A 21210-nucleotide genomic window follows, 5' to 3' on the forward strand; every position below is an offset into this window, starting at 1 on the left:
AGCCCCCAAGTGCGCATGAAGGTGCAGCCCTCATTCCAGCGCAGCTGGTAGGGGGCAGACTATGATTTTTCAAAGATGTTTGGATCAATTCAATCCAAAATCATTGGATTCAGAACATTGTTTTTCAAGGGTACAGAATAGGTTTCAAGATGAGACAGCCTGTGAGAAGTTTCTTTTTCTCACGCATTCCAGTAAACCCAGTTAAGGCTTAGGCTTTCCTGAAGTCTGTTTCCGACCTGGAGTTATCCGGGGTAATTGTGCCAGTTCCATGTCTGGAACGGGGTCTGCGGTTTTATTCAAATCTGTTCATTGTTCCAAAGAAAGAGAATTCTTTCAGACCAGTTCTGGATCTAAAAATTTTGAATCGTTATGTAAGAATACCAACATTCAAAATGGTGACTATAAGGACTATTTTGCCTTTTGTTCAGCAAGGGCATTATATGTCCACAATAGACTTACAGGATGCTTATCTTCATATTCCGATTCATCCAGATCACTATCAGTTCATGCGATTCTCTTTTCTAGACAAGCATTACCAATTTGTTGCTCTTCCTTTTGGCCTAGCAACAGCTCCAAGGATCTTTTCAAAGGTTCTCGGTGCCCTATTCTCTGTAATCAGAGAGCGGGGTATTGCAGTGTTTCCTTATTTGGATGATATCTTGGTACTTGTTCAGTCTTTACATTCTGCAGAATCTCACACGAATCAACTAGTGTTGTTTCTTCAAAGACATGGTTGGAGGATCAATTTACCAAAAAGTTCCTTGATTCCTCAGACAAGGGTAACCTTTTTAGGATTCCAAATAGATTCCGTATCCATGACTTTGTCTCTAACGGACAAAAGACGTCTGAAATTGGTTTCATCTTGTCGGAACCTTCAGTCTCAGTCATTCCCTTCAGTAGCTATGTGCATGGAGGTTTTAGGTCTCATGACTGCAGCATCGGACGCGATCCCCTTTGCTCGTTTTCACATGAGACTTCTTCAGCTTTGTATGCTGAGCCAATGGTGCAGGGATTATACAAAGATATCACAATTAATATCCTTAAATCCCAATATTCGACTATCTCTGACTTGGTGGTTAGATTACCTTCGTTGTGTCCTAATCCTAAGAATTCTTTGGAAAGATCTTTACATTCTTTGGACGTGGTAAGAGCTTTGAAATATTATGTTGAAGCTACTAGAGATTTCAGAAAGACTTCTAGTCTGTTATCTTTGCTGGTTCTGGGAAAGGTCAGAAGGCTTCTGCCATTTCTTTGGCATCTTGGTTAAAGCTTTTGATTCATCATGCTTATTTGGAGTCGGGTAAGTCCCCGTCTCAGAGGATTACGGCTCATTCTACTAGGTCAGTTTCTACTTTCTGGGCATTTAAGAATGAAGCTTCTGTTGATCAGATTTGCAAAGCAGCAACTTGGTCTTCTTTGCATACTTTTACTAAATTCTACCATTTTGATGTTTTCTCTTCTTCAGAAACAGTTTTTGGTAGAAAAGTTCTTCAGGTAGCGCTTTCAGTTTGATTCTTCTGCTTATAATTTCATTTTTTTTCATTATAAAGATTAAAACTTTTGATTTGGGTTGTGGATTCTTTTTTCAGCGGAATTGGCTGTATATTTTTATCCCTCCCTCTCTAGTGACTCTTCCCTGGAGTTCCACATCTTGGGTATTTGCTATCCCATACGTCGCTAGCTCATTTACTCTTGCCAATTACATGAAAGAAAACATAATTTATGTAAGAACTTACGTGATAAATTCATTTCTTTCATATTGGCAAGAGTCCATGAGGCCACCCTTTTTTGTGGTGGTTATGATTTTTCTTTCATGTAATTAGCAAGAGTCCATGAGCTAGTGACGTATGGGATATACATTCCTACCAGGAGGGCCAAAGTTTCCCAAACCTTAAAATGCCTATAAATACACCCCTCACAACACCCACAATTCAGTTTTACAAACTTTGCCTCCCGTGGAGGTGGTGAAGTAAGTTTGTGCTTAGATTCTACGTTGATATGCGCTTCGCAACAGGTTGAAGCCTGGTTTTCCTCTCAGAGTGCAGCGAATGTCAGAGGGATGTGAAGAGAGTATTGCCTATTCGAGAACAATGGTCTACCTCTAGGGGATCTTTTTCATAGGCTCTCTGTTATCGGTCGTAGAGATTTCTTCTCCTACCTCCCTTTTTAGATCATTATACCATTACCTCTACTGATTCTCGTTTCAGTACTGGTTTGGCTATCCGCTTTATGTGGAGGAGTGTCCTGGGGTAAGTATGTCTTATTCTTTGTGACACTCTGCGCTATGGTTGGGCACTTTATATGTAAAGTTCTAAATATATGTCTATAAACTTATATTTGCCTTGATTCAGGATAAACGGTATTCCTTATTTTCAGACTGTCAGTTTCATTATTGGGATAATGCATTTAATTATTTTTTGTTACCTTGAAAAATTTTTTTCATTTGGCCATTTTTTCCTGCGTGCTGTTAAGCTCGCGGGGGCGGGAAATGTTCTTTTTTATTTCAATATTTTTGGCGCGTTCTTTTTTTGGCGCTAAAAATTTTCGTCACTTCCGGCGCAGTAATTTTTCACCAGAAGTTGTATTCTATTACGCACGCGTATTTAGACATTTTTTTGCGCCAAAAAAATGGGGCGTCTCTTTTATTCACATTATTTAAACATTTCTCTTCATTGCTTCTGGTTGCTAGAAGCTTATTTTTTTGCATTCTTTCCCATTCCTGAAACTGTCATTTAAGGAATTTGATAATTTTGCTTTATATGTTGTTTTTTCTATTACATATTGCAAGATGTCTCATCCCGACCCTGGATCAAAATCTACTATTGAACAGACGTTGCATGATGCTGGTTCTACCAAAGTTAAGTGCATGTGTTGTAAACTTGTGGTATCTGTTCCTCCAGCTGTAGTTTGTGAAAGCTGTCATGATAAACTTTCCAATGCTGATTGTGTCTCCATTAGTAATAATCCTTTACTTGTTGTTGTTCCTTCAACATCTAATGTTCAGGATGTTCCTGTTAATGTAAAAGAATTTGTTTCTAATTCTATTAGGAAGGCTCTGTCTGTTATTCCTCCTTCCAATAAACGTAAAAGGTCTTTCAAAACTTCTCACATTTCAGATGAGTTTGTAGGTGACTGTCATCATTCTGACTTATCTGATTCTGATGAGGTTTTTTCTGGTTCAGAAGATTCTACTACAGATATTGATTCTGATAAATCCTCATTTCTTTCATGTAATTAACAAGAGTCCATGAGCTAGTGACGTATGGGATATACATTCCTACCAGGAGGGGCAAAGTTTCCCAAACCTTAAAATGCCTATAAATACACCCCTCACCACACCCACAAATCAGTTTTACAAACTTTGCCTCCAAGGGAGGTGGTGAAGTAAGTTTGTGCTAGATTCTACGTTGATATGCGCTCCGCAGCAAGTTGGAGCCCGGTTTTCCTCTCAGCGTGCAGTGAATGTCAGAGGGATGTGAAGAGAGTATTGCCTATTGAATGCAGTGATCTCCTTCTACGGGGTCTATTTCATAAGGTTCTCTGTTATCGGTCGTAGAGATTCATCTCTTACCTCCCTTTTCAGATCGACGATATACTCTTATATTTACCATTTCCTCTACTGATTCTCGTTTCAGTACTGGTTTGGCTTTCTACAAACATGTAGATGAGTGTCCTGGGGTAAGTAAGTCTTATTTTCTGTGACACTCTAAGCTATGGTTGGGCACTTTATTTATAAAGTTCTAAATATATGTATTCAAACATTTATTTGCCTTGACTCAGAATGTTCAACTTTCCTTATTTCCAGACAGTCAGTTTCATATTTGGGATTATGCATTGAATTATCATATTTTTTCTTACCTCAAAAATTTGACTTTTTTCCCTGTGGGCTGTTAGGCTCGCGGGGGCTGAAAATGCTTCATTTTATTGCGTCATTCTTGGCGCGGACTTTTTTGGCGCAAAAATTCTTTTCCGTTTCCGGCGTCATACGTGTCGCCGGAAGTTGCGTCATTTTTTGACGTTATTTTGCGTCAAAGATGTCGGCGTTCCGGATGTGGCGTCATTTTTGGCGCCAAAAGCATTTAGGCGCCAAATAATGTGGGCGTCTTTTTTGGCGCTAAAAAATATGGGCGTCATTTTTGTCTCCACATTATTTAAGTCTCATTATTTATTGCTTCTGGTTGCTAGAAGCTTGTTCACTGGCATTTTTTTCCCATTCCTGAAACTGTCATTTAAGGAATTTGATCAATTTTGCTTTATATGTTGTTTTTTTCTTTTACATATTGCAAGATGTTCCACGTTGCAACTGAGTCAGAAGATACTACAGGAAAATCACTGCACAGTGCTGGAGCTACCAAGCTAAGTCTGCTATAAACTTTTGGTATCTGTTTTCTCCAGCTGTTATTTGTATTGCATGTCATGTCAAACTTATTAATGCAGATAAAATTTCCTTTAGTACTGTTACATTACCTGTTGCTGTCCGTCAACATCTAATTTTCAGAGTGTTCCTGATAACATAAGAGATTTTATTTTTTAAAATCCATTAAGAAGGCTATGTCTGTTATTTCTCCTTCTAGTATACATAAAAGTCTTTTAAACTCTTTTTTTCAGATGAATTTTTAAATGAACATCATCATTCTGATACTGATAATGGTTCTTCTGGTTCAGAGGTTTCTGTCTCAGAGGTTGATGCTGATAAATCTTTGTATTTGTTCAAGATGGAATTTATTCGTTCTTTACTTAAAGAAGTGTTATTTGCATTAGAAATAGAGGATTCTGGTCCTCTTGATACTAAATGTAAACGTTTAAATAAGGTTTTTAAATCTCCTGTAGTTATTCCAGAAGTGTTTTATCTCCCTGATGCTATTTCTGAAGTAATTTCCAGGGAATGGAATAATTTGGGTAATTTATTTACTCCTTCTAGACGTTTAAGCAAATTATATCCTGTGCCATCTGACAGATTAGAGTTTTTTGGGACAAAAATCCCTAAGGTTATGGGGCTGTCTCTACTCCTGCTAATGTACTACTATTCCTATGGCAGATAGTACTTCATTTAAGGATCCTTTAGATAGGAAAATTGAATCTTTTCTAAGAAAAGCTTACTTATGTTCAGGTAATCTTCTTAGACCTGCTATATTTTTTAGCGGATGTTGCTGCAGCTTCAACTTTTTGGTTAGAAGCTTTAGCGCAACAAGTAACAGATCATAATTTTATAGCATTATTATTATTCTATAACATGCTAATAATTTTATTGGTGATACCATCTTTTGATATCATTAGAGTTGATGTCAGGTATATGTCTCTAGCTATTTTAGCTAGAAAAGCTTTATGGATTAAACTTGGAATGCTGACATGTCTTCTAAGTCAACTTTGCTTTCCCTTTCTTTCCAGGGTAAATATTCATTTCGTTCCTTTCCTCACAACAAGGAACAAAAGCCTGATCCTTCATCCTCAGGAGCGGTATCAGTTTGGAAACTATTTCCAGTTTGGAATATATCCAAGCCTTATAGAAACCTATAGCCAGCTCCTAAGTATCTATGAAGGTGCGGCCCTTATTCCAGCTCAGCTGGTATGGGGCAGATTACGTTTTCTTCAAAGAAATTTGGATCAATTCCGTTCTTAATCTCTGGTTTCAGAAACATTGTTTCAGAAAGGTACAGAATTGGCTTCAAGTTAAGGCCTCCTGCTAAGAGATTCTTTTCTTTCCCGTGTCCCAGTTGACACAGCAAGGCTCAGCATTTCTGAAATGTGTTTCAGATCTAGAGTTGGCTGGAGTATTTATGCCAGTTCCAGTTCTGGAACAGGGGCTGGGGTTTTATTTTATCTCTTCATTGTACCAAAGAAGGTCAATTCCTTCAGACCAGTTCTGGATCTATCATTATTGAATCGTTATGTTAGGATACCAACATTCAAGATGGTTACTGTAGGACTATCCTGCCTTTTGTTTAGCAAGGGCATTATATGTCTACAATAGATTTACAGGATGTGTATCTGCATATTCCGATTCATCCAGATCACTTTTAGTATCTGAGATTCTCTTTTTAGACAAGCATTACCAGTTTTGTGGCTCTACTGTTTGGCCTAGCCTCAGTTCCAAGAATTTTTTTCAAGGTTCTCGGTGCCCTTCTTTCTGTAATCAGAGAATAGGTTTTTGGTATTTCCTTATTTGGACGATATCTTGGTACTTGCTCAGTCTTCTCATTTTCGAAGAATCTCATACGAATCGACTTGTGTTGTTTCTTCAAGTTCATGGTTGGAGGATCAATTTACCAATCAGTTCATTGATTCCTCAGACAAGGGTAACCTTTTTAGGTTTCTAGATAAATTCAGTGTCTATGACTCTGTCCTTGTCAGACAAGAGAAGTTTAACATTGATATCAGCTTGTCAAAACCTTCAGTCACAATCATTCCCTTTGGTAGCCTTATGCATGGAAATGTTGGGTCTTAGGACTGCCGCATCAGATGCGATCTCCTTTGTTCGTTTTCACATGCGACCTCTTCAGCTCTGTATGCTGAACCAATGGTGCAGGGATTACTCAAAGATATCTCAATTAATATCTTTAAACCGATTTTACGACACTCTCTGACATGGTGGACAGATCACCATCGTTTAGTTCAGGGGGCTTCTTTGTTCTTCCGACCTGGACTATAATCTCAACAGATACAAGTCTTACAGGTTGGGGAGCTGTGTGGGGGTATCTGACGGCACAAGGGGTTTGGGAATCTCAGGAGGTGAGATTTCCGATCAATATTTTGGAACTCCGTGCAATTTTCAGAGCTCTTCAGTCTTGGCCTCTTCTGAAGAGAGAGTTGTTCATTGTTTTCAGATAAGACAATGTCACAACTGTGGCATACATCAATCATCAAGGAGGGACTCACAGTCCTCTGGCTATGAAAGAAGTATCTCGAATTTTGGTTTGGGCGGAATCCAGCTCCTGTCTAATCTCTGCGGTTTATATCCCAGGTATGGACAATTGGAAAGCGGATTATCTCAGTCGCCAAACGTTGCATCCGGGCGAATGGTCTCTTCACCCAGAGGTATTTCTTCAGATTGTTCAAATGTGGGAACTTCCAGAAATAGATCTGATGGCTTCTCATCTAAACAAGAAACTTCCCAGGTATCTGTCCAGATCCCGGGATCTTCAGGCGGAGGCAGTGGATGCATTTTCACTTCCTTGGAAGTATCATCCTGCCTATATCTTTCCGCCTCTAGTTCTTCTTCCAAGAGTAATCTCCAAGATTCTGAAGGAATGCTCGTTTGTTCTGCTGGTAGCTCCGGCATAGCCTCACAGGTTTTGGTATGCGGATCCTGTCCGGATGGCCTCTTGCCAACCGTGGACTCTTCCGTTAAGACCAGACCTTTTGTCTCAAGGTCCTTTTTTCCATCAGGATCTGAAATCCTTAAATTTAAAGGTATGGAGATTGAACGCTTGATTCTTGGTCAAAGAGGTTTCTCTGACTCTGTGATTAATACTATGTTACAGGCTCGTAAATCTGTATCCAGAGAGATATATTATAGAGTCTGGAAGACTTATATTTCTTGGTGTCTTTCTCATCATTTTTCTTGGCATTCTTTTAGAATACCGAGAATATTACAATTTCTTCAGGATGGTTTAGATAAGGGTTTGTCCGCAAGTTCCTTGAAAGGTCAAATCTCTGCTCTTTCTGTTCTTTTTCACAGAAAGATTGCTATTCTTCCTGATATTCATTGTTTTGTACAAGCTTTGGTTCGTATAAAGCCTGTCATTAAGTCAATTTCTCCTCCTTGGAGTTTGAATTTGGTTCTGGGGGCTCTTCAAGCTCCTCCATTTGAACCTATGCATTCATTGGATATTAAATTACTTTCTTGGAAAGTTTTGTTCCTTTTGGCCATCTCTTCTGCCAGAAGAGTTTCTGAATTATCTGCTCTTTCTTGTGAGTCTCCTTTTCTGATTCTTCATCAGGATAAGGCGGTGTTGCGAACTTCTTTTGAATTTTTACCTAAAGTTGTGAATTCCAACAACATTAGTAGAGAAATTGTGGTTCCTTCATTATGTCCTAATCCTAAGAATTCTAAGGAGAAATCGTTGCATTCTTTGGATGTTGTTAGAGCTTTGAAATATTATGTTGAAGCTACGAAATCTTTCTGTAAGACTTCTAGTCTATTTGTTATCTTTTCCGGTTCTAGGAAAGGCCAGAAAGCTTCTGCCATTTCTTTGGCATCTTGGTTGAAATCTTTAATTCATCTTGCCTATGTTGAGTCGGGTAAAATTCCGCCTCAGAGAATTACAGCTCATTCTACTAGGTCAGTATCTACTTCCTGGGCGTTTAGGAATGAAGCTTCGGTTGACCAGATCTGCAAAGCAGCAACTTGGTCCTCTTTGCATACTTTTACTAAATTCTACCATTTTGATGTATTTTCTTCTTCTGAAGCAGTTTTTGGTTGAAAAGTTCTTCAGGCAGCGGTTTCAGTTTGAATCTTCTGCTTATGTTTTTTGTTAAACTTTATTTTGGGTGTGGATTATTTTCAGCAGGCATTGGCTGTCTTTATTTTATCCCTCCCTCTCTAGTGACTCTTGTGTGGAAAGATCCACATCTTGGGTAGTCATTATCCCATACGTCACTAGCTCATGGACTCTTGTTAATTACATGAAAGAAAACATAATTTATGTAAGAACTTACCTGATAAATTCATTTCTTTCATATTAACAAGAGTCCATGAGGCCCACCCTTTTTTGTGGTGGTTATGATTTTTTTGTATAAAGCACAATTATTCCAATTCCTTATTTTATATGCTTCGCACTTTTTTTCTTATCACCCCACTTCTTGGCTATTCGTTAAACTGATTTGTGGGTGTGGTGAGGGGTGTATTTATAGGCATTTTAAGGTTTGGGAAACTTTGCCCCTCCTGGTAGGAATGTATATCCCATACGTCACTAGCTCATGGACTCTTGTTAATATGAAAGAAATGAATTTATCAGGTAAGTTCTTACATAAATTATGTTATTTATTTAAAATGGAGTTTATTCGCTCATTACTAAAAGAAGTTTTGATTGCATTAGATATGGAGGAATCCAGTCCTCCTGATATTAAAACTGCTAAACGTTTAAATTCGGTTTATAAGCCTCATGTATTAATCCCGGAAGTTTTTCCAGTTCCTGATGCTATCTCAGATGTGATTGCTAGGGAATGGGATAGTTTGGGTACTTCATTTACTCCTTCTCCAAGGTTTAAGAAATTGTACCCTGTGCCATCTGATAGATTGGAGTTTTGGGATAAAATCCCTAAGGTCGATGGAGCTATCTCTACCCTTGCTAAACGTACTGCTATTCCTATGGCAGATAGCAGTTTGTTTAAAGATCCTTTGGATAGGAAGATTGAATCTTTTTTAAGAAAAGCTTATTTATGTTCAGGCAATTTACTCAGACCTGCTATATCTTTGGCTGATGTTGCTGCAGCTTCAACTTTTTGGTTGGAGACTTTAGCGCAACAAGTAACAGATCATAATGCATATAGCATTGTTAAACTTCTTCAACATGCTAATAACTTTGTCTGTGATGCCATTTTTGATATCATTAGAATTGATGTCAGGTATATGTCTTTAGCTATTTTAGCCAGAAGAGCTTTATGGCTTAAATCTTGGAATGTAGATATGACTTCTAAGTCAACTTTGCTTTCTCTCTCTTTCCAAGGTAATAAGTTGTTTGGTTCTCAGTTGGATTCTATAATTTCAACTGTTACTGGAGGGAAGGGAGCTTTTTTGCCCCAGGGGAAAAAATCTAAAGGTAATTTTAGGGCTGCTAATCGTTTTCGTTCCTTTCGTCAAAATAGAGAGCAAAAGCCCGACCCTTCTCCTAAAGGAACGGTTTCCGGTTGGAAACCTAATCCAGTCTGGAATAAATCCAAGCCTTTCAGAAAGTCAAAACCTGCTCCTAAATCCGCATGAAGGTGTGGCCCTCATTCCAGCGCAGCTGGTAGGGGGCAGGTTACGATTTTTCAAAGATGTTTGGATCAATTAGATTCACAATCTTTGGATTCAGAACATTGTTTCTCTAGGGTACAGAATAGGTTTCAAGGTAAGGCCACCTGTGAGAAGATTTTTTCTCTCCCGCATTCCGGTAAATCCAGTGAAGGCTCAGGCATTTCTGAAATGTGTTTCAGACCTAGAGTTAGCTGGGGTTATTATGCCAGTTCCAGTTCTGGAACAGGGTCTGGGGTTTTATTCAAATCTATTCATTGATCCAAAGAAAGAGAATTCTTCAGACCAGTTCTGGATTTAAAAATATTGAATCGATATGTAAGGACACCAACATTCAAAATGGTGACTATAAGAACTATTCTGCCTTTTGTTCAGCAAGGGCATTATATGTCTACAATAGACTTACAGGATGCATACCTGCATATTCCTATTCACTCAGATCACTACCAGTTTCTGAGATTCTCTTTTCTAGACCAGCATTACCAATTTATTGCCCTTCCATTTGGTCTAGCAACTGCGCCAAGGATCTTTTCAAAGGTTCTAGGTGCCCTTCTCTCTGTAATCAGAGAACAGGGTATTGCGGTATTTCCTTATTTGGACGATATCTTGGTACTTGCTCAGTCTTTACATTCTGCAGAATCTCACACGAATCAACTTGTGTTGTTTCTTCAAAGACATGGTTGGAGGATCAATTTACCAAAAAGTTCTTTGATTCCTCAGACAAGAGTAACCTTTTTAGGTTTCCAAATAGATTCAGTGTCCATGACTTTGTCTCTGACAGAAAAGAGACGTCTGAAATTGGTTTCAGCCTGTCGAAACCTTCAGTCTCAATTGTTCCCTTCGGTAGCATTATGCATGGAGATTTTAGGTCTCTTGACTGCTGCTTCGGACGCGATCCCTTTTGCTCGTTTTCATACGAGACCACTTCAGCTTTGTATGCTGAACCAGTGGTGCAGGAATTATACAAGGATATCACAAATTATATCCTTAAATCCCAATGTTCGATCATCTCTAACTTGGTGGATGGATCACCATTGTTTAATTCAAGGGGCCTCTTTTGTTCGTCCAACCTGGACTGTGATCTCAACAGATGCGAGTCTTTCAGGTTGGGGAGCGGTATGGGGATCTCTGACGGCGCAGGGGGTTTGGGAATCTCAGGAGGCGAGATTACCGATCAACATTTTGGAACTCAGAGCTCTTCAGTTCTGGCCTCTTCTGAAGAGAGAATCGTTTATTTGTTTTCAAACAGACAATGTCACGACCGTGGCATATGTCAATCATCAAGGTGGGACTCACAGTCCTCAAGCTATGAAAGAAGTATCTCGGATACTTGTATGGGCGGAATCCAGCTCCTGTCTAATCTCTGCGGTTCACATCCCAGGTGTAGACAATTGGGAAGCGAATGGTCTCTTCATCCGGGCGAATGGTCTCTTCATCCAGAGGTATTTCTACAGATTGTGCAAATCTGGGGTCTCCCAGAAATAGATCTGATGGCCTCTCATCTGAACAAGAAACTTCCCAGGTATCTATCCAGATCCCGGGATCCTCAGGCGGAAGCAGTGGATGCGTTATCAATTCCTTGGAATTATCATCCTGCTTATATCTTTCCGCCTCTAGTTCTTCTTCCGAAAGTAATCTCCAAAATTCAAATGGAGCGCTCATGTGTACTGCTGGTGGCTCCAGCATGGCCACACAGGTTTTGGTTTGCGGATCTCGTTCGGATGGCCAGTTGCCAACCTTGGACACTTCCTTTAAGGCCAGACCTTCTATCTCAAGGTCCTTTTTTCCCATCAGGATCTCAAATCATTAAATTTGAAGGTATGGAAATTGAACGCTTAATTCTTAGTCATAGAGGTTTCTCTGACTCAGTGATTAATACTATGTTACAGGCTCGAAAATCTGTCTCTAGAAAGATTTATTATCGGGTTTGGAAGACTTACATCTCTTGGTGTTCTTCTCATAAATTCTCCTGGCATTCTTTCAGAATTCCTAGAATTTTACAATTTCTTCAGGATGGTTTGGATAAAGGTTTGTCTGCAAATTCCTTGAAAGGACAAATATCTGCTCTTTCTGTTCTTTTTCACAGAAAGATTGCTCATCTTCCTGATATTCGTTGTTTTGTACAGGCTTTGGTAAGTATCAAACCTGTCATTAAGCCAATCCCTCCTCCTTGGAGTCTTAATTAATTTGGTTTTGTCAGCCTTACAGGCTCCTCCGTTTGAGTCTATGCATTCTCTGGACATTAAATTACTTTCCTGGAAATTATTGTTCCTTTTAGCTATCTCTTCTGCCAAAAGAGTCTCTGAGTTATCTGCTCTTTCTTGTGAATCTCCTTTTCTGATTTTTCATCAGGATAAGGCAGTGTTGCGGACTTCATTTCAATTTTTGCCTAAGGTTGTGAATTCTAACAATATTAGTAGAGAAATTGTTGTCCCTTCATTATGTCCTAATCCTAAGAATTCTTAGGAAAGGTCATTGCATTCGTTGGATGTAGTTAGAGCTTTAAAATATTATGTTGAAGCTACTAAAGATTTTAGAAAGACTTCTAGTCTATTTGTTATCTTTTCTGGTTCCAGGAAAGGTCAGAAGGCTTCTGCCATTTCTTTGGCGTCTTGGCTAAAGTCTTTGATTCATCATGCTTATGTGGAGTCTGGTAAGTCCCCCGCCTCAAAGGATTACAGCTCATTCTACTAGGTCAGTCTCTACTTCCTGGGCTTTTAGGAATGAAACCTCTGTTGATCAGATTTGCAAAGCAGCAACTTGGTCTTCTTTGCATACTTTTACTAAATTCTACCATTTTTATGTGTTTTCTTCTTCTGAAGCAGTTTTTGGTAGAAAAGTACTTCAGGCAGCTGTTTCTGTTTAATTCGTCTGCTTATAATTTCAGTTTTTTTCATTATAAGATTAAAACTTTTTGATTTGGGTTGTGGATTATTTTTTTCAGCGGAATTGGCTGTCTTTATTTTATCCCTCCCTCTCTAGTGACTCTTGCGTGGAAGTTCCACATCTTGGGTATCTGCTATCCCATACGTCACTAGCTCATGGACTCTTGCTAATTACATGAAAGAAAACATAATTTATGTAAGAACTTACCTGATAAATTCCTTTCTTTCATATTAGCAAGAGACCATGAGACCCACCCTTTTTTTGTGGTGGTTATTATTTTTTTGTATAAAGCACAATTATTCCAATTCCTTAATTTTTTTGATGCTTTCGCTCCTTTCTTATCACCCCACTTCTTGGCTATTTGTTAAACTGAATTGTGGGTGTGGTGAGGGGTGTATTTATAGGCATTTTAAGGTTTGGGAAACTTTGCCCCTCCTGGTAGCAATGTATATCCCATACGTCACTAGCTCATGGACTCTTGCTAATATGAAAGAAAGGAATTTATCAGGTAAGTTCTTACATAATTATTTTTTTTTTTTATAAAGCACAATTATTCCAATTCCTTGTTGATGCTTTTGCTCCTTTCTTATCACCCCACTTCTTGGATATTCGTTAAACTGAATTGTGGGTGTGGTGGGGGTGTAATTATAGGCATTTTGAGGTTTGGGAAACTTTGCCCCTCCTGGTAGGAATGTATATCCCATACGTCACTAGCTCATGGACTCTAGCCAATATGAAAGAAATGAATTTATCAGGTAAGTTCTTACATAAATCATGTTTTTCTCTGACCCCGGAGCGTCTATATGCTGCATAAGGATTATCAGCCCAGGTCAAAATCTGTGCTAGTTAACTATAGCAGGAAAGAGCAATTTAAGATGATAACCAATATTAATTTATCTGTAATGTCTAGTGGGGGCATCATGAACATTGAAGCACCTCCAAACTCACACAGTTATTGTTGTCAAGTACAAAACCCCTCAGAGTTCCATAAGTTGATCATGATAACAGGCTTTCGTATAGTAAATATAAGAATCGTTCAGCCGATACCTGCTTTGAAGGTGTACCCAAGTTTTGCCGGATAGAACCAAGATCTGACAGACAAATTTCCGGGGAGTCCTGGCCCTGCTAGTAGCCACAACGATGCTTCTGTCATGTGGAGTACAAGGAAGGTATTGACTCTTGGATTTCTGGCTGAATTAAGAGGGTTACCTCAGTGAGACATACCGGCCGGTATGTTCACAGGAAGAGGTATAGCATGGACGGCCATCCGATCCATCGTAACAGCTGTTTCTGCAACCCGGGGATATCAAGGAGTGGCTTCCACAGTCAGCCCGAGTTCAATCTCTGCCTCTGTCTTCGCTTCTGATCCTTTCTGCTCCCATGTGGTGACGGGTCTCATAAACAACTCTCTTGAAGGCACTGGTCTCCTCGTCTGGGGATATCCTGTAAGCGGCATTCCCCTTGGGGAAGAGCAGGTTAGTTCCCCTCGTGGGTGCAGGACGGGGACCTCCAATACATCCCACTCTACCTTGCATGGTGTAAGATCACTCGGCACGGTCGGATTTGTGTGTTCCACCTTCCCCCGCTTATCGTTATGGGCAGCTGTCAGGATAGCGCATATCCCATGCTCAATGCTCTGAAAATGATCCTCAAGGAGCCGTTTCACTGTCAGCTCCCATTTGAGTAGACCCTCCATTATGAAAAAGGTGATAGCTGGGCTATCATGCAACAAAGTCCCAAATAATGTTTTAGTGTATTGAGATAATAGTGTATTTACGCAGTTACACACGAACTGCTCTACCCAGTTCTCTGGGGGGGGGGGGGGGGGTGTGCCTGGATCTCGTGCGTAGGCCGCCTGAGATCTAAACGGTCCGGATCAGGATTCCAAAGTCATTTAAACAGCGAGTATGATATCGTTGAGTTCACTAAATTATAATGATTCTATATCTTGTGTGTACTGTGGCCGATAGTGCTGTATATGTGAAAGATAATCGGCGGATATCTCAAACATCTTTCAGAGATCCTAATATTATGTCCATAATGGTTCGCTGCCCAGACACGCCCCCCCACTTCCCATACATTTTATACTCTTCAGCTGGTATAACAAGTCATTAGAAACATTTAAAAGGACAGTAAACACCTTGTAACTACAAGAAGCTTCTATCTTGTTATAGAAGGACATATCAGCCAAGTCTAAACATTTGTAAAACAAATTGAGATCTTATTTGCTGCAGTTGAATTTCAGTAGCTAAATTCCACACACCACTTGCCTCATTTGTAGGAGCCAATCTGGACTTGAGTCTGCAGACAACACAGTTAGTCTAAATCATCAAAAAGTAAATTGTTTAAGCAGTTCTGTATATAAAAAAATGCAGTTTTTGTTGACTAAACCTTAAGCTATTGTTTTTAAGAACATGCCCATGCAAATGGACTGAGCCTGCAGAAATCGCAGATCCTAATCTTATCTATCATTCAATACATTAAAAAAATGAAACATTTTGAGATGGTAATATAAAATGATAAATCATATATATAAAAAAGCTCTACAATATTCTTTCATTATTTATTTTGTAACCTTTCCAGTAAATTCCATTTTGAAATTGTGAGCTTTTCATTTCCTGTTAGAAATGGAAGTGCAGAACACTTGTATTCCACACAGCCATTGGCTGCACATTCTAGTGACCTATTTATAACTGTCTCTAATTGGCCACTGCAATGAAAGTAACCTAAGTTACAACATGGCAGCTTACATTGCTTTATAGACATTCAAACTTTACACTTATTTTGTCAATATTTAAACAACTAATGAAACTTTAAAAAAATACATCTACCTGTTATTCTCAGACTACTTTTTTCTTTGGCTGCATCATTCTATTTAGCATTTATTTAGTGTTTAATGTCCCTTTATAGCCTCCTTATCTTATCTTATCTACATGGCTTTACACAATGGCCAGAACTTAGGTAATACATTTTCATTTTAAATTGCTCTCTATCTCTTCCCCCCTACTGGGAACTTGATTGCTGCAGGCTATCTCTTGTTTGCATAACTTGCTATAGAGAATACTAAAGTATTTTTAGTTTCAGTATAGGTGGTGGTTTCAACAGGCAAAGCAACTATTTTAAATTACAAAAAAATATAAAGAAGCTATGTGTATACAATTTAATACACTCTAGTATGTAAAACTGATAACTGGGAGCGCATTCAAGCAGATAATAATTTACAGTACAATGTTCCTTTAAAGACAATATGTAGCAGGGTTAGCATTGAGATGTCTGCAGTGTGCATTTTTAGCTCTGATAATTAGAACTACAATTTCCAAGCGAAGTTACATGAGAAGATGGCAAAATAAATAATGAAAGTATATTGCAAAGTTGATTCACTATGCATAGCAACCATTTTCGTAAAGATCTCAGGGACTGTTTACAGTCCCTTTTTTATATCTTTTATTTAGGAGCCAGCAGTGTAAGAAAAAATAAAAAATAGTTTGCACCTTGCAAAGCCGTCAACCAGTACCGTCATACCAACCAAAGAAAAAAAGAAGAGAAAAAAAAAAAACAACAATATGCTAATGACGTTTTTTATATCACAATACATTTAAGGCCCTAAAAGCTTGGCTTAAAAAAATAACCTTATACTTCTGCTATACACTGCTGAGATCAATTGGTTTTCAATTATACCCTTACCCACCTAACCAAAAATGAGAAAAAAAGAAAAAAAAGGGGGGAAGGGAATTATTAACTCAGAGCAGAGGGGGGGGGGATTAAACAACACGACCATTATAATCACCTAATCTCTCACTGTCCGACCTATAGGAGTGTTACCAAATACCCAGGAGTACTAACTCTGAATTTCTGAACGGAAATATCAGATCATTTTATCTCCACAACAGAAAATGTTTTGATAAATGCTGACCATTTACGAAAAAATGGTCTAATATCTGATTCGTGGGCTATATTAGTATCCTTCTGTTCTAGTAAACATTGTTTTTTCAAACCGTTCTTAATCTCTGAAATAGATGGAATTGTTTTCAATTTCCATTTTTTAAGGATTAGATATCTAGCTGCCAAAATTGAGAGGCACATTGAATGTGGGGTTGACGCTGGGGACTGTTTATGGAGTTTTACTCCAGTGATTATACCTTAACATGGATTGACAGGGGGGCACATTGTTTATTCAAAAGTGATACATTTGGATCATGTTTATTCCTGAGTCGTTTTAATTATGACATTTGTATTGCCATGCGGTTCTCCTTATCGGAGTTTGACTACCGCCCACGAAGGGCGGGGCTTAATGTCGCGCGCTTAACCGCGCAGTTGGTGTTCCAGGTTCCGACAGTGTACCTCGAGGCTCTGGTGTTTTCCTAAGTCCCCTTGTTTCGCAGTTCACAGAGTATTATTGGTTGGCTCGTGGGGACAGGTAGTGGTGCAAGTGATATATTTTGGCCATAAGAATGTTAGAGTGTACACTTATAGGGGTGATCTTCTGAAAGTCACTATAGTGATCCCTGTTATTGCATTGTTTTATTGCGGAGCATTAAAAACTATACAGTTTTAATTCTAAAGACACAGTACACTCGTTTTTTAAAAAAAATTTTTTTTTCAAAGTTCTTGCTTTTTATTTTTTAGTAACAATACCACGACCAATATTGCTATTGCTTGTTTTTTGTCATGGCTGACCTTCAGGAAAGTACATTTTCTATGTGTTTAGATGCCAATGTGGTACCCCCTATTGCTTTTTGTCCCTCATGTACTGAGAGGGCTTTACAGTTTAAAGAACACAGTTTCTTTAATGCAAGTGTATCTAAGGATGTTTCTCAGCCTGATAAGACTCAGGGTATGCCGCAACTTTCTCCCCAAGCGTCACAACCTTTAACGCCCACTCAGGCGACGCCATGTTCTTCAACTGCGTCCACTTCATTCACTCAGCAGGATATGGCTGCAGTTATGTCATTCACTCTTACAGAAGTTTTATCTAATTTGCCAGCGTTACAAAGTAAACGCAGTAGGTCAGAGACCCATGTGGTCCCTGCGACTTCTGATGCTTTGTTGACTATCTCCGATGTACCCTCCCAGGGCTCTGAATTGGGTGGTAGGGAGTCCCTGTCTGAGGGGGAACTGTCTGACTCAGGAAGTGCATTGCCCCCGACACATTTGGACGTCATGTCCTTCAGATTTAAGCTTGAACACCTCCGTCTTTTGCTGCAAGAGGTTCTGGTAACTCTGGACGACTGTGACTCTATTGTGATCCCACCAGAGAAATTGAGTAAGATGGACAGATACTTAGAGGTCCCTTCTTATTCCGATGTTTTTCAGTTTCCTAAGAGAATTTCGGAAATTATTGCAAGGGAATGGGAAAGACCAGGTATCCCGTTCTCCCCTTCCCCTATTTTTAAGAAAATGTACCCTATATCTGACACCGTGAGGGATTCTAGTCAGACGGTACCTAAGGTGGAGGGAGCTATCTCTACCATGGCGAAGCGTACGACTATTCCTATCAAGGACAGTTGTGCTTTCAAAGACCCCATAGATAAGAAGTTGGAGGGTCTTCTCAAAAAACTATATGTTCATCAAGGGTTTTTATTGCAACCGGCGGCCTGCATTGTAACAGTCATGACTGCGGCTGCTTTTTGGTTTGATGCTCTAGAAGAGTCTCTTAGAACTGAGACCTCTTTAGAGGAAATACAGAACAGAATTAAGGCCCTTAAGCTGCCTAATTCTTTTATTATGGATGCTTCCTTTCAGATCACCAAGTTAGCGGCTAAGAGTTTGGGATTCTCCATCTTAGCATGAAGAGCTTTATGGTTAAAATCTTGGTCTGCGGATGTGTCCTCTAAATCCAAGCTTTTGGTTATTCCTTTCAAGGGAAAGACCCTATTCGGGCCTGACTTGAAATAAATAATTTCTGACATTACGGGAGGTAAGGGTCATCTCCTCCCTCAAGACAAAACATCTAAGCAAAGGAGACGACAGAGTAATTTTCGTTCCTTTCGTAATTTCAAAGGAGTCCCCTCTTCCTCTTCCGCTAAACAGGAAGGGAATTTTTCACAAGCCAAGCCTGCCTGGAGAACCAACCAGGTTTGGAACAAGGGTAAACAGCCCAAGAAGCCCACTACTGCTACCAAGACAGCATGAAGGGGCGGCCCCCGATCAGGGACCGAATCTAGTAGGGGGCAGACTTTCTCTCTTTGTCCAGGCTTGGATAAGAGATGTTCAGGATCCTTGGACACTAGAAATCGTGTCTCAAGGGTATCAGTTGGAGTTCAAAAATTCCTTCCCAAGGGGAAGGTTTCTTCTTTCACAATTGTCTGTAGACCAGATAAAAAGAGAGGCGTTCTTACGTTGTGTAAAAGACCTCTCCACTATGGGAGTAATTTGTCCAGTCCCAAAACAGGGGCAGGGGTTTTACTCAAATCTTTTTGTGGTTCCCAAAAAAGACGGAACGTTCCGACCCATTTTAGATCTCAAGAGTCTAAACAGAGTTCCATCCTTCAAGATGGAGACTATTTGGACAATTCTTCCATTGATCCAGGAGGATCAATATATGACTACCGTGGACTTAAAGGATGCATATCTTCATTTTCCTATCCACAGAGATCATCACAAGGTCCTGAGGTTTGCCTTTCTGGACAAACCTTTTCAGTTCGTGGCCCTTCCTTTCGGGCTGGCCACGACACCCAGAATCTTCACAAAGGTTCTAGGGGCTCTGCTGGGGGTTCTCAGGTCGCGGGGCATTGCAGTGGCACCTTATCTGGACGATATTCTGATTCAGGCGTCGTCATATCAGCTGACAAAGTCTTATACCGACATTGTTCTATACTTTCTAAGGACTCACGGGTGGAAGGTGAATCTAGAAAAGAGTTAAATAATTCCACAGACAAGGGTTCCTATCCTGGGAACTCTAATAGACTCTCTATCCATGAAAATCTTTTTGACGGAAGTCAGAAAGTTAAAGATTCTGAATACATACCGATCCCTTCAGTCCAATCCTCGGCCATCAATGGCTCTGCATGGAAGCAATTGGATTGATGGTGGCTGCAATGGACATCATTCTGTTTGCTCGTTTTCATCTCAGACCTCTACAACTGAGCATGCTCAGACAATGGAATTGCAATTATGCAAATTTGTCTCCTCAAATAGATCTGGATCAGGAGACGAGGGACTCTCTTCTTTGGTGGTTTTCGCCGGATCATCTGTCCCAAGGGACGTGCTTCTGCAGACCCTCATGGGTGATAGTGACAACGGACGCCAGCCTACTAGGCTGGTGTGCAGTCTGGAATTCCCTGAAGGCTCAGGGTGTGTGGACTCGTTCGGAGTCTCTACTTCCCATCAATATTCTGGAGTTGAGAGCAATTTTCAATGCGCTTCAGGCTTGGCCTCTGTTGGCTTCGGCCAAATTCATCCGATTTCAGTCGGACAATGTCACGACTGTGACTTACATCAATCATCAGGGAGAAACAAGGAGTTCCTTAGCGATGACAGAAGTATCCAATCGAAGCTCACTCTTGTTATCTGTCAGCAATTGTAATGCTCTGACCAATATAAAATTGTTTTTGTTGCTCTTGTGTTATTTGTCTCAGCAAAGTAATTGATTTTACTAAGAACAGTAACTGTGAGCTTTTAGTCGTAGGAGCAATTAGATAAATGACACTGAATAAATAGAAAGCAAGTGTGCATTAATACACAGACTTTCTATGAGCAGTGTTAGTTTGCTGAAATAGATCTCTGCTAACTGGCAGAATATGAAATAGGCTTTTGTGCAGCATAAACCCTATAACAAATGTTTGAGGATATATCGAGAAACGCAAACAATCTTCACACACTCACACCTGAATAAAAATATGTACAAGAGTCATTCATCCATCCATGAGGTTTAAAGCGTAGCACTGGAAATAATTGGTGATTCAGTCACAAATAACAGAGTTGAGAGCTGGAATACTTAGAGGATTACCGAATGTGCTTACCGACTTCAGACCCAAATGAGCCGTAAGATACCTTAGTCAGAGGTTAGAGATGAGGAGAAGTTCGTCCGTCGGCTTGAGGAGAAAAAGTGAAGCCGGTGAGAGTGTGACTCACTTCCGGTTGCGGTAAGGAGTTCCGAAATGAACAGCTGCTGATGATACAGAGAAGGAGCTGTAGTTGCCGGTTCAGGAGGAGATTGCGATAAAGATAGTTTGTGCGTCCACAAGTAGTTGATGCAGACAAAGGTAGTTTAACTGGTAAAAATCAGTAGTGAATCCTACCAGGGACCTGGTAATATAACTATGAAGTAAGAGCTGACTCTTCACAGAGCTAACTGAGCGTAGAACAACAATTAACAGGCAAGGTGGGTATGGTAATGACAGGTTAAATAGGGTTTGGTTATTAGTAGG

Source organism: Bombina bombina, chromosome 3 (assembly GCF_027579735.1).
Source record: "Bombina bombina isolate aBomBom1 chromosome 3, aBomBom1.pri, whole genome shotgun sequence".
Classification (NCBI taxonomy): domain Eukaryota; kingdom Metazoa; phylum Chordata; class Amphibia; order Anura; family Bombinatoridae; genus Bombina; species Bombina bombina.